The sequence below is a fragment of the Triticum aestivum genome, chromosome 6B (assembly GCF_018294505.1).
Source record: "Triticum aestivum cultivar Chinese Spring chromosome 6B, IWGSC CS RefSeq v2.1, whole genome shotgun sequence".
In the NCBI taxonomy this organism is placed as follows: domain Eukaryota; kingdom Viridiplantae; phylum Streptophyta; class Magnoliopsida; order Poales; family Poaceae; genus Triticum; species Triticum aestivum.
In genome coordinates, this window is record NC_057810.1 from 133270433 (window position 1) to 133283164 (window position 12732).

Sequence of the window (12732 nt, forward strand, 5' to 3'; positions counted from 1 at the left end):
ATGATCCATTCCTGGATCATTCTTGTACCCCTTGACTGACTCATGGCAAGGCACACTTCCGGTGCGGTACACAACATAGCATACTATAGAGCCTATGTCTGGAGCATAGGGGACGACCTTCGTCCTTTCTCTCTTTTCTGCCGTGGTCGAGCTTTAAGTCTTAACTTCATACTTTACATCTCAGGCAAGAACTCCTTCTTTGACTGATCCATCTTGAACACCTTCAAGATCATGTCAAGGTATATTCTCATTTGAAAGTACCATTTAGCGTTTTTGATCTATCCTCATAGATCTTGATGCTCAATGTTCAAATAGCTTAATCCAGGTTTTCTATTGAAAAACACCTTTCAAATAACCCTATATGCTTTCCAGAAATTCTACATCATTTCTGATCAACAATATGTCAACAACATATACTCATCAGAAATTCTATAGTGCTCCCACTCACTTCTTTGGAAATACAAGTTTCTCATAAACTTTGTATAGACCCAAAATCTTTGATCATCTTATCAAAGCGTACATTCCAACTCCGAGATGCTTACTCCAGTCCTTAGAAGGATCGCTGGAGCCAGCATACCTTTTAGCATCCTTAGGATCGACAAAACCTTTCTGATTGTATCACATACAACCTTTCCTTACGAAAACTGGTAAGGAAACTCGTCTTGACATCCATCTGCCAGATTTCATAAATGCAGCTAATGCTAACTTGATTCTGACGGACTTAAGCATCGCTACGTATGAGAAAATCTCATCGTAGTCAACTCCTTGAACTTGTGAAAAAACTCTTCGCCACAAGTTGAGCTTCATAGACGGTGACATTACCGTCCACGTCCGTCTTCTTCTTAAAGATCCATTTATCTCAATGGCTTGCCGATCATCGGGCAAGTCCACCAAAGTCCATGCTTTGTTATGATACATGGATCTTATCTCGGATTTCATGGCTCTAACCATTTGTCGGAATATGGGCCCACCATCGCTTCTCCATAGCTCGTAGGTTCATTGTTGTCTAGCAACATGACCTTCAAGACAGGATTACTGTACCACTCTGAAGTAGTACGCATCCTTGTCAACCTACAAGGTTCGGTAGTGACTTGATCCGAAGCATCATGATCACTATCATAAGCTTCCACTTCAATTGGTGTAGGTGCCACAGGAACAACTTCCTATGCCCTGCTACACACTAGTTGAAGTGACGGTTCAATAACCTCATCAAGTCTCCACCATCCTCCCACTCAATTCTTCGAGACAAACTTTCCCTCGAGAAAGGACCCGATTCAAGAAACAATCCCTATTGCTTTCGGATCTGAATTAGGAGGTATACCCAACTGTTTTGGGTGTCCTATGAAGATGCATTTTATCCGCTTTGGGTTCGAGCTTATCAACCTGAAACTTTTTCACATAAGCGTCACAGCCCCAAACTTTTAAGAAACAACAACTTAGGTTTCTCCAAACCATAGTTCAAACAGTGTCGTCTCAACGGAATTACGTGGTGCCCTATTAAAGTGAGTGCGGTTGTCTCTAATGCCTAACCCATGAACGACAGTGGTAATTTGATAAGAGACATCATGGTATGCACCATATCCAATAGGGTGCAGTTATGATGTTTGGACACACCATCACACTATGGTGTTCCAGGCGGTATTGGTTGTGAAACAATCTCCACAATGTCTTGATTGTGTGCCAAACTCGTAACTCAGATACTCATCTCTATGATCATATCATAGACATTTTATCCTCTTGTCACAATGATCTTCAACTTCACTCTGAAATTACTTGAACCATTCAATAATTCAGACTTGTGTTTCATCAAGTAAATATACTCAACATTTATTCGAATCATCTTGTGAAGTAAGAACATAACGATATTCACTGCATGCCTCAGCACTCATTGGACTGCACACATCAAAATGTGTTACTTCCAACAAGTTGCTATCTTGTTCCATCTTACTGAAAACGAGGCTTCTCAGTCATCTTGCCCATGTGGTATGATTTGCATATCTCAAGTGATTCAAAATCAAGTGAGTCCAAACGATCCATCTGCATGGAGTTTCTTCATGCGTATACACCAATAGACGTGGTTCGCATGTCTCAAACTTTTCAAAAACGAGTGAGTCCAAAGATCCATCAACATGGAGCTTCTTCATGCGTTTTTATACCAATATGACTTACATGGCAGTGCCACAAGTAAGTGGTACTATCTTATATCTTTTGGCATGAAAATGTGTATCACTACGATCGAGATTCAATAAACCATTCCATTAGGTGCAAGACCACTGAAGGTATTATTCACATAAATAGGGTAACTATTATTCTCCTTAAATGAATAACCGTATTGCAACAGACATAATCCAATCATGTCTATGCTCAAAGCCAACACCAAATGACAATTATTCAGGTTTAATACTAATCTTGATGGTAGAGGGAGCGTGCGATGTTTGATCACATCAAACTTGGAAACACTTCCAACATATATCATCAGCTCACCTTTAGCTAGTCTCCGTTTATTCTGTAGCTCTTTTATTTCGAGTTACTAACACTTTAGCAACCGAACCGGTATCTTAATACCCTGGTGCTACTAGGAGTATTAGTAAAGTACACGTTAACATAATGCATATCCAATATACTTCTATCGACCTTGCCAGCCTTCTCATCTACCAAGTATCTAGGGTAATGCTGCTCCAGTGGTTGTCCCCCTTATTACAGAAGCACTTAGTCTCGGGTTTGGGTTCAACCTTGGGTTTCTTCACTGGAGCAGCAACTGATTTGCCGTTTCATGAAGTGTCCCTTCTTGCCTTTTCCCTTCTTGAAACTAGTGGTTTCACCAACCATCAACAATTGATGCTCCTTCTTGATTTCTACTTTCGCGATGTCAAATAACGCGAATACCTCAAGGATTATCATCTCTATCCTTGATATGTTATAGTTCATCACGAAGCTCAAGTAGCTTGGTGGCAATGACTTTTGGAGAAACATCACTATCTCATCTGGAAGATCAACTCCCACTCGATTCAAGTGATTGTTGCACTCAGACAATCTGAGCACAAGCTCAACGATTGAGCTTTTCTCCCTTAGTTTGCAGGCTAAGAAAATCGTCGGAGGTCTTATACCTCTTGACGTGGGCACGAGCCTGAAATCCCAATTTCAGCCCTCGAAACATCTCATATGTTCCGCGACATTTCAAAAACGTCTTTGGTGCCTCAACTCTAAACCGTTTAACTGAACTATCATGTAGTTATCAAAACGTGTATGTCCGATGTTCGCAACATCCACAGACGATGTTTGGGGTTCAGCACACTGAGCGGTGCATTAAGGACATAAGCTTTCTACTATCCACATAATCGCTACTGTCAACTTTCAACTATATTTTCTCTAGGAACATATCTAAACAGTGGAACTAAAGAATGAGCTTACGACATAATTTGCAAAGATCATTTGACTATGTTCAGGATAATTAAGTTCATCTTATGAACTCCCACTCAGATAGACATCCCTCTAGTCATCTAAGTGATTACATGATCCGAGTCAACTAGGCCGTGTCCGATCATCACATGAGACGGACTAGTCATCATCGGTGAACATCTTCATGTTGATCGTATCTACTATACGACTCATGCTCGACCTTTCGGTCTCTGTGTCCCGAGGCCATGTCTGTACATGCTAGGCTCGTCAAGTTAACCCTAAGTGTTTCGCGTGTGTAAATCTGTCTTACACCCGTTGTATGTGAACATAAGAATCCATCACACCCGATCATCACATGGTGCGTAGAAGCGATGAACTTTAGCAACGGTGCACAGTCAGGGGAAAACACTTCTTGAAATTGTTGTAAGGGCTCATCTTATTTACTATCGTCATTCTAAGTACACAAGATGCATAAACATGATAAACATCACATGCAATCAAATAGTGACATGATATGGCCAATATCATTTTGCTCCTTTTGATCTCCATCTTCGGGGCTCCATGATCATCATCGTCACCGGCATGACACCATGATCTCCATCATCATGATCTCCATCATCGTGTCTTCATGAAGTTCTCTCACCAACCATTACTTCTACTACTAAGGCTACCGGTTAGCAATAAAGTAAAGTAATTACATGGCGTTGTTCAATGACACGCAGGTCATACAATAAATAAAGACAACTCCTATGGCTCCTGCCGGTTGTCATACTCATCGACATGCAAGTCGTGAATCCTATTACAAGAACATGATCAATCTCATACATCACATATCATTCATCACATTCTTCTTGGCCATATCACATCACATAGCATACCCTGCAAAAACAAGTTAGACGTCCTCTAATTGTTGTTTGCATGTTTTACGTGGCTGCTATGGGTTTCTAGCAAGAACGTTTCTTACCTACGCAAAACCACAACGTGATATGCCTATTGCTATTTACCCTTCATAAGGACCCTTTTCATCGAATCTGTTCCGACTAAAGTGGGAGAGACTGGCACCCGCTAGCCACCTTATGCACCAAGTGCATGTTAGTCGGTGGAACCTGTCTCACGTAAGTGTACGTGTAAGGTCGGTCCGGGCCGCTTCATCCCACAATACCGTAGAAACAAGATTGGACTAGTAACGGTAAGCATATTGAACAAAATCAACGCCCACAACTACTTTGTGTTCTACTCGTGCAAAGAATCTACGCAATAGACCTAGCTCATGATGCCACTGTTGGGGAATGTAGCAGAAATTCAAAATTTTCCTACGTGTCACCAAGATCTATCTATGGAGAAACCAGCAACGAGGGGAAGGAGAGTGCATCTACATACCCTTGTAGATCGCTAAGCGGAAGCATTCAAGAGAACGGGGTTGAAGGAGTCATACTCGTCGTGATCCAAATCACCGGAGATCCTAGTGTCGAACGGACGGCACCTCCGTGTTCAACACACGTACAGCCCGGTGACGTCTCCCATGCCTTGATCCAGCAAGGAGAGAGGGAGAGGTTGAGGAAGACTCCATCCAACAGCAGCACAATGGCATGGTGGTGGTGGAGGAGCGTGGCAATCCTGCAGGGCTTCGCCAAGCACCGCGAGAGAGGAGGAGTACTTGGGAGAGGGGGAGGGCTGCGCCAGAACATGTGGTGTGGCTGCCCTCCCACCCCCCACATATATATAGGGGCAAGGGAGAAGGGGGCCGGCCCCCTCAGATCCAATCTGAGGAGGAGGCGGCGGCCAAGGGGGGGAGGAGTGCCTCCCAAGTCAAGTGGAGGCCCTCCCCCTTAGGGTTTTCCCCTTCCCATGCGCATGGGCCTTGGGGGGGGCTGGTGCCCCTGGCCCATTAAGGCTAGGGCGCCCCCCTACAGCCCATGCTACTGTATTGGACGTGGTGGAACAATTTCCGGACCTCCGGACCCCTCCGGAATCCTCCGGAACCTTCTGGAAGCTTCCTGGTACAATACCAAAAAACCCGAACTTTTCCCGGAACCCGAACAACAACTTTCCATATATAAATCTTTACCTCCGGACCATTCTGGAACTCCTCGTGACGTCCAGGATCTCATCCAGGACTCCGAACAACATTCGGTAACCACATATGAACTTCCTTTATAACCCTAGCATCATCGAACCTTAAGTGTGTAGACCCTACGGGTTCGGGAACCATGCAGACATGACTGAGATGTTCTCCGGTCAATAACCAACAGCGGGATCTGGATATCCATGTTGGCTCCCACATGTTCCACGATGATCTCATCGGATGAACCACGATGTCAAGGACTCAATCAATCCCGTATACAATTCCCTTTGTCTAACGGTATTGTACTTGCCCGAGATTCGATCGTCGGTATGCCGATACCTAGTTCAATCTCGTTACCGGCAAGTCTCTTTACTCGTTCCATAACACATCATCCCGTGATCAACCCCTTGGTCACATTGTGCACATTATGATGATGTCCTACCGAGTGGGCCCAGAGATACCTCTCCGTTTACACGGAGTGACAAATCCCAGTCTCGATTCGTGCCAACCCAACAGACACTTTCGGAGATACCTGTAGTGCACCTTTATAGTCACCCAGTTACGTTGTGACGTTTGGTACACCCAAATCATTCCTACGGTATCCGGGAGTTGCACAATCTCATGGTCTAAGGAAAAGATACTTGACATTAGAAAAGCTTTAGCATATGAACTACACGATCTTTGTGCTAGGCTTAGTATTGGGTCTTGTCCATCACATCATTCTACTAATGATGTGATCCCGTTATCAATGACATCCAATGTCCATGTTTAGGAAACCGTAACCATCTATTGATCAACGAGCTAGTCAATAGAGGCTTGCTAGGGACATGGTGTTGTCTATGTATCCACACATGTATCTGAGTTTCCTATCAATACAATTATAGCATGGATAATAAACGATTATCATGAACAAGGAAATATAATAATAACTAATTTATTATTGCCTCTAGGGCATTTTTCCAACAGGTAGTACAAGAGTTGATCTACCACGAGATCAGAGAGGCTAAACCCTAGAAGCTAGCCTATGGTATGATTGTTGTTCGTCCTACGGACTAAACCTCTCCGGTTATATAGATACCGGAGAGGGCTAGGGTTACACAGAGTCGGTTAGAATGGGAGGAGATCTACATATCGTATCGCCAAGCTTGCCTTCCACGCCAAGGAAAGTCCTATCCGGACACGGGATGAAGTCTTCAATCTTGTATCTTCATAGTCCGGGAGTTCGGCCAAAGGTCATAGTCCGGCCATCCGGACACCCCCTAATCCAGGACTCCCTCAGGGTCCCTCCCGGGCGTGTGGGGTTTCGGGTCTACAAAAGCGCCCGCCGGATTGCCTGCATACCGCGCTTCTGGACGGGTCTCCTTCAACGTGAGCTGCGGTGCATCACCCTCGGTGTTGGAGGTACACGGTGACGTGTTCGTGTGCGAACACACTTTTTGGCGACTCCGCTGGGGACGAAGCTTTGAACGGTCTCCAGCCCATTCTTGCTACGAAGAGATCGTCATCTAGGGTTTGCAATCTACAAAGGTATATGAGCACCCAATTCCCCTTTGTAGATGCAAATAATTCATATGTTGTTGCTAGGTCGCCTAATGAGCATAATGTATTGGCTAGCCCTAGTTTTATCAATCATGCATCTAATTATGCGCAAGGGCCGATGCAAAATAATCTTCATGCTTCAAATTATTATGATTTTAGCAACGTACAACATATGTAACCAAACTCTCATGCATTGGCAACCCCAGAAATCCATATGCCGATGAACAACATGATGGGTTTGGTTAATCAATTTGAAACACCTCATGTTAAAATTTCCAATAGCATACAAAAAAGCGTTTCACATTTTTATTCATCGGCAACTAATTTGCAAAATGTGAATCTAACCTCGCCGATGGATGGGAGAATTGGCCATGCTACTACTAGTTATTCGGCCAGTTACTCTCAACCATCATATGCTACACCTCATGTTAGTAATTTTTCGGCACCATACACAACTATAGATGCTCATAATTTGGCTTCACACCTTCCTGGTTATAGCCGAATAAATGTAAATTTTACAGGAGCGGTTGTGCCCAATATTGTAGAAGATGAGGTAGTGGTGGCTGCATTGAAGAGAATTAGTGCTCTTTTCCTTGAACAACATGAAAAGGGGCTATTTCCTGATTATGCCGCAATAAAAGCTAGAGTTTTGCAAGAAGATGAATCTTTGCCAATTGATAAAATTGGCGAGCAAAAGTATGGTCTTACAACAATGCATATGCCTTCACCTAGTACTACATCATATTATACACCCCCTACACAATTGCAAAATTTTGGCAACACCCGTGTGTCATTGTCGAAAGAATCTAAAAGCATTGGGGGGCAATCATATCCGGAGTGGGCTGAAATTGAGAAAAAACTTAAAGCTAATTTTGTCGCTCGCCGCCAGAAACAAATAGAGAAAGAATTGGCTCAGATAAAAGAAGCATTGCCAATTGGTAGTATCAATGAAAAGAAGGATGATTCGGAACATGAAAGTGCTTCGGTTGAAAAAGCCGAATCAAGTAGTATATATTCTGAATTCATCAAATCCAACGAGGCAAGCATTATTGAGAAAGGGCATGGCAAGCATAGGAAAACAACGGTGCTTGATTTTTCTAAAGTTAATGGAACCTACTTCCTGCCCTATGAGTTCCGTGTCGTAGAAATTGACAAGCCTCAAGGACAAGAACAAGTAGCCGAACAAAGTTCGGCTGACATGGATCTTCAAAGCAATGATGCACGGAATCAAGAAAAAGATAATGACAAGGTGTTGGGGAGCCATCCAAAGATGGAGCAAGATGTTCTTCAAGTGGCGCCACCATCATGCTCTCCCAACATATTTGAAGAGGCATGCATAGCGAGTAATTTACCTATTTTCAGATTTGGTCGCAACTTCATTATTGAAGCATCTATAATAAATATTCTCATAAGTAATTTCGAAAGAGCAATGAAGAAGGGTAATTTACTTGTTAGCAATAAAATTGTTATGGAACATATCGGTCAACCCATTGCGCCATTTATAAAGACCAATAATGACTTATTGTTACAGCCAAAGCTTTCCCCGTTGCTTTATCTAAAGTTCATATCTAGTTGGGTAGCTTTGCTTATTTCGTACTTGGCTTGCACTTGGTCTCAACTGAGGCATGTATGTTCTAAATATCTTTGTTTTAGAAATTTAAAGCCAAGGTTAAATTCTATTGAGAAAACCGATGCAAATATAATATCTTATCCAAAGACATCGGAGATAGAGTGGAAAACACAATGCATAGCCGAATGGGGGAGATTCCAAATCTGAACCATTCGTTTGCTTATCTCCAAAGCCATTCAAACACCAAGATCGGCTAGAAAACAACAAGTATACCTTCAATTCAAGCATGTGTGATCAAATATTTGATTTGTTGCTGAAAAATAATTACATTACAATTCTTGATCACCATGTTAAGCCATCAATCCAAAGACGAATGTATTGTAAGTTGCATGATTCGTCCAAGCATAATTTTGAGGATTGCAACATGTTTCGTCAAATAGTTAAATCGGCCATTGAAAAAGGACGATTGAAGTTTGTTGAAACACCCAGAGATGACCAGTCTATTGCGATTGGTCCCGATGGAAAAAAGTGTTTGCATCGGCTGCTTCAAGCCGATCCATTTAAAGAGAATGTAAAAGGTGTAGGTGATGGGATCAAGCTTTCAAGAAGAGAAGTTGTTGAAGAGCATAATGAACACCATCTTGAGGCCGAGAATTCCGTCGAAGCTACAATGAAGACGCCAAGGACTGGGGGGCAGCAAGCAAATCCAATGATCGATGAGAGCAAACCAAAAGAAAATAAAGGCCGAAATAAGTGCAAGTGTAAGAGATCGAAGATCACCTTCGCTGAACTATTGGATAAATATCAAAAGAAGAGTGAAGAGAAGAATACTTATCGGCCGAATCATGCAAACAAACCAAGATTACCCCCAAGGCGCAAATATAAGGATCGGTATTGGCAAAGTGAGAATTTGTATGGAACATATTCATATCCTTATTTTGGGCCGCCAATGCCAATGCCGTGGATGCCTCCCTATGCTCATATAGATACATATTCATCATGGGACAGGTATGATACAAGGGGACATTCTCCATCTTATTCTAGACCATCTCACCAATACTATGCAGCTCCAAGAAGATCAACATTTGAACAATCACAAGTCAAAGACCGTTTCAATCATAAGGAATCGGTCGAGAGCTCAAGGAAGAAGAAAGAGGTGCTAAAGCAAGTTTACCGCGTGAAAAGAGATGGTCATAAGTGTGCTACTTCAGATTTGATCTCAAATAACGAAGAGTCAATTAAAGTGTTGACATTGGCTACAAAAGGCAAAGAAGTGAAGCAATCAAGTCATAAAAATCAGAGTGCCAAATGTGAAGAGAAGAAGTTGAGAGTGCACAAGGTAAAACAAGAATTGCCACTGCTTCAAACAAAATCACAGCCGGGGTGCCCACTCGGCTTATCGTATTGGCGAAAGAAGGAATTACAAAATCTTAGTGCACAAGAGCTGAGAAAGAGGAACATGGCATGGGTTCCCAAGAGGATCAATCGAAACAAAAATGATGCGCATGCTTCTATTGCAACAAGTATGGTAAAAGTGAAGAAAGAGAAGGATGGAAGCAACAAACAATTAAGCCGAAGGTGTGCATCACAACATCAAAATTTTCGGTTAGAACATCATCCATTTTCTTCAACCATGCCATTGATGCCTTTTCCACGGAATTCATCCCTAGGTATGATCAATTACCCTCCATGGATTTATTTTGATCCATGGATGCAACATAATTTTCTATATCATGAGAGGGTATTACCAAATCACTATGCATTTGGTTAGTTACATTTTTGTTGCTAATACAAGAGGCCGAAATATTTTATTGCTATTTTATTTGTTTGTTTCGGCTATACATAGTTTGGTGGGTGAATTCTATGTGGACCTCATGGTAATGGCCGATACTTAACTATCGTCCTAAGAAACTATCTGATCATGGCCGGTGTGGAATTCTAACATCGTCCTTAGTTCAACTGGAGACCGAGACAAGGTACATGTTAAGTGATATTAGCCTTGTCTCTCTTGTTCTATGGAGATTATATTTTGATGGTTCAATTTGTTGCAATGGCCAAAGTGTTGGTGTTGTTTATTTATCTCCATATGGAGCTAGTTTGTGAAGCCTCATGCCGCTTAAAATATTTTTGCACAATGATCAAAGCCGAATATGCATTGTTATTCGGATTGGAGCTTTGCCTTGCTATAGGTTCTATACATATTGAGGCTTCCGGTGATTCGTTATTAGTAGGCAACAAATATCTAAGGGTTATCAATGTTTTGACGAATCACTTATAGTTTATCTTGAGGTATGTCTAGACGTAAATTTTGCCTTGGGTTGTTTTAATATTCGTCATATATCTAGACATGAAAATTGGACAGAGTTGGCATAGCAAGCATACGGCCATCATGTTAATCATGGTGTATTTCACATCTATCAATAACCGATGCTTGTTCTTGCCAACACATGTAAGGCTGAATTGGAGCTCACCACTTTGGACATTAATGAAATTTTTATGCAGACAAAAGTAAGGATTGGAGAAAGTTTATTGTTGATTATCTGCAAAATCCTAGAGAAAGGGTGAACAATATGGTTTTAAGGATGGTTTTGAGGTACATATCTACGGAACCTTATCACCGGATTGTTATAGAAGTTGAGAAGTTTTCACCCAAGTTTGCATCGAGAGGTTCAAACAAGCAATGGCCGATATATACTTATCGTCCCAAGTACATGCAAATGGCCGATGTAGTGTTGACATCGTCCTTGGAAGAAGCTTCGTGCAAGTTATTTTTCGGCACACAAGTTTTGCTGAAAAACAGGGGGGCATGTGTTGACACCAGATTTTGGCACGGCCAAGAACTTAATGAAGATGGCCTTAAATGGAGAAGTGTTCAAAGTGAGAAAGCTCCGTATCATCAAAAGGAGAAACTTTGATATTTGGACCATAGCCACCGGGTCTCATTTCTAAGGCCGAAGTTGTGTTCGAAGTATTCAGATTTTGTATTCAGAACACAATTCGGCTGATTACGCCCCCAAGATGGCCTCATATGAGAAAAGTTTCTACACAGATTGTCTTCGTCTCGTCGAACCGACCGATTTTGATATAAGAAACATCTAAATCAGAGTTCATATGTAAAAGTTAGAGACAAAACAGTGTGGTCTGCCCCGGAAGTTCCGGGCAAAACTTCCGGGAAGGTTCCGGGCTAAACCGAAAGTTTGCACGCGGAGCACCCCGAAAACTGGAATTTTAACATTATTTGCAGATTTTAGGGGCCAGTTTTGACATCAAGATGAGCTCGGATGAAAAAGTGTTCAACCAACGAATTTTTCTACATTGCAAGATCTGCAACTTTGCTTTTGGGACCATCGCGATCCTAAGCCATATGCGACCTACAGGAGCTGTGCAAGAGGGCAACTTGATGTAATTTTAGCCCGGAAGTTCCGGGCTGACCGGAAGTTCGGGCCCTCATAGTCCGAGTTAGGTTATCTTTTGATGTTTAGGACGGGATTTGAGTCCTTTTCTTGCACGGAAAGTCCATCCGCCTCATATATATGTAAGAGGTGACGGCCGATTGAATAACAACACACAATCGAACAATCAATCTCTCATCTTTTACCTTTACCTTTATCTCTCTCCCTTGTTTTTCTTCTTCCTCATTCTTTGTTCGTTCTTCTTCATTCCAGGGCGGCGAACCTCGAGGCCCTAGGGGCGGTCAGGCCGACCTAGGGCAGCCCATAGCCGCCGCGCGCCCTGACGGGGTCTCTCCCGTGCGTGTGGGGTTTCGGGTCTACAAAAGCGCCCGCCGAATTGCCTACGTACCGCGCTTCCGGACGGGTCTCCTTCAATGTGAGCTGCGGTGCATCACCCTCGGTGTTGGAGGTACACGGTGACGTGTTCGTGTGCGAGCAACGGCTAAAAGATCAACTTGATCAACTTGTGTGTCTATGGGGTGCCCCCCTCCCACATATATAAAGGAGGAAGGGAGGAGGCCGGCCAAGGGTGGCTCTCCCAAGGGGGGGAGTCCTACTCGAAGTAGGTTTGGCTCCCCCCCTTTCCTATTCCTATTAGGAGAAGGAGGAAGGAGGAGGAGAGAAGAAGGAAAGGGGGCGGCCCCCCAAACCCTAAACCAATTCGGCTTGGGCCTAGGGGGGCGCGCCCCACCACTTGCCCGCTGCCT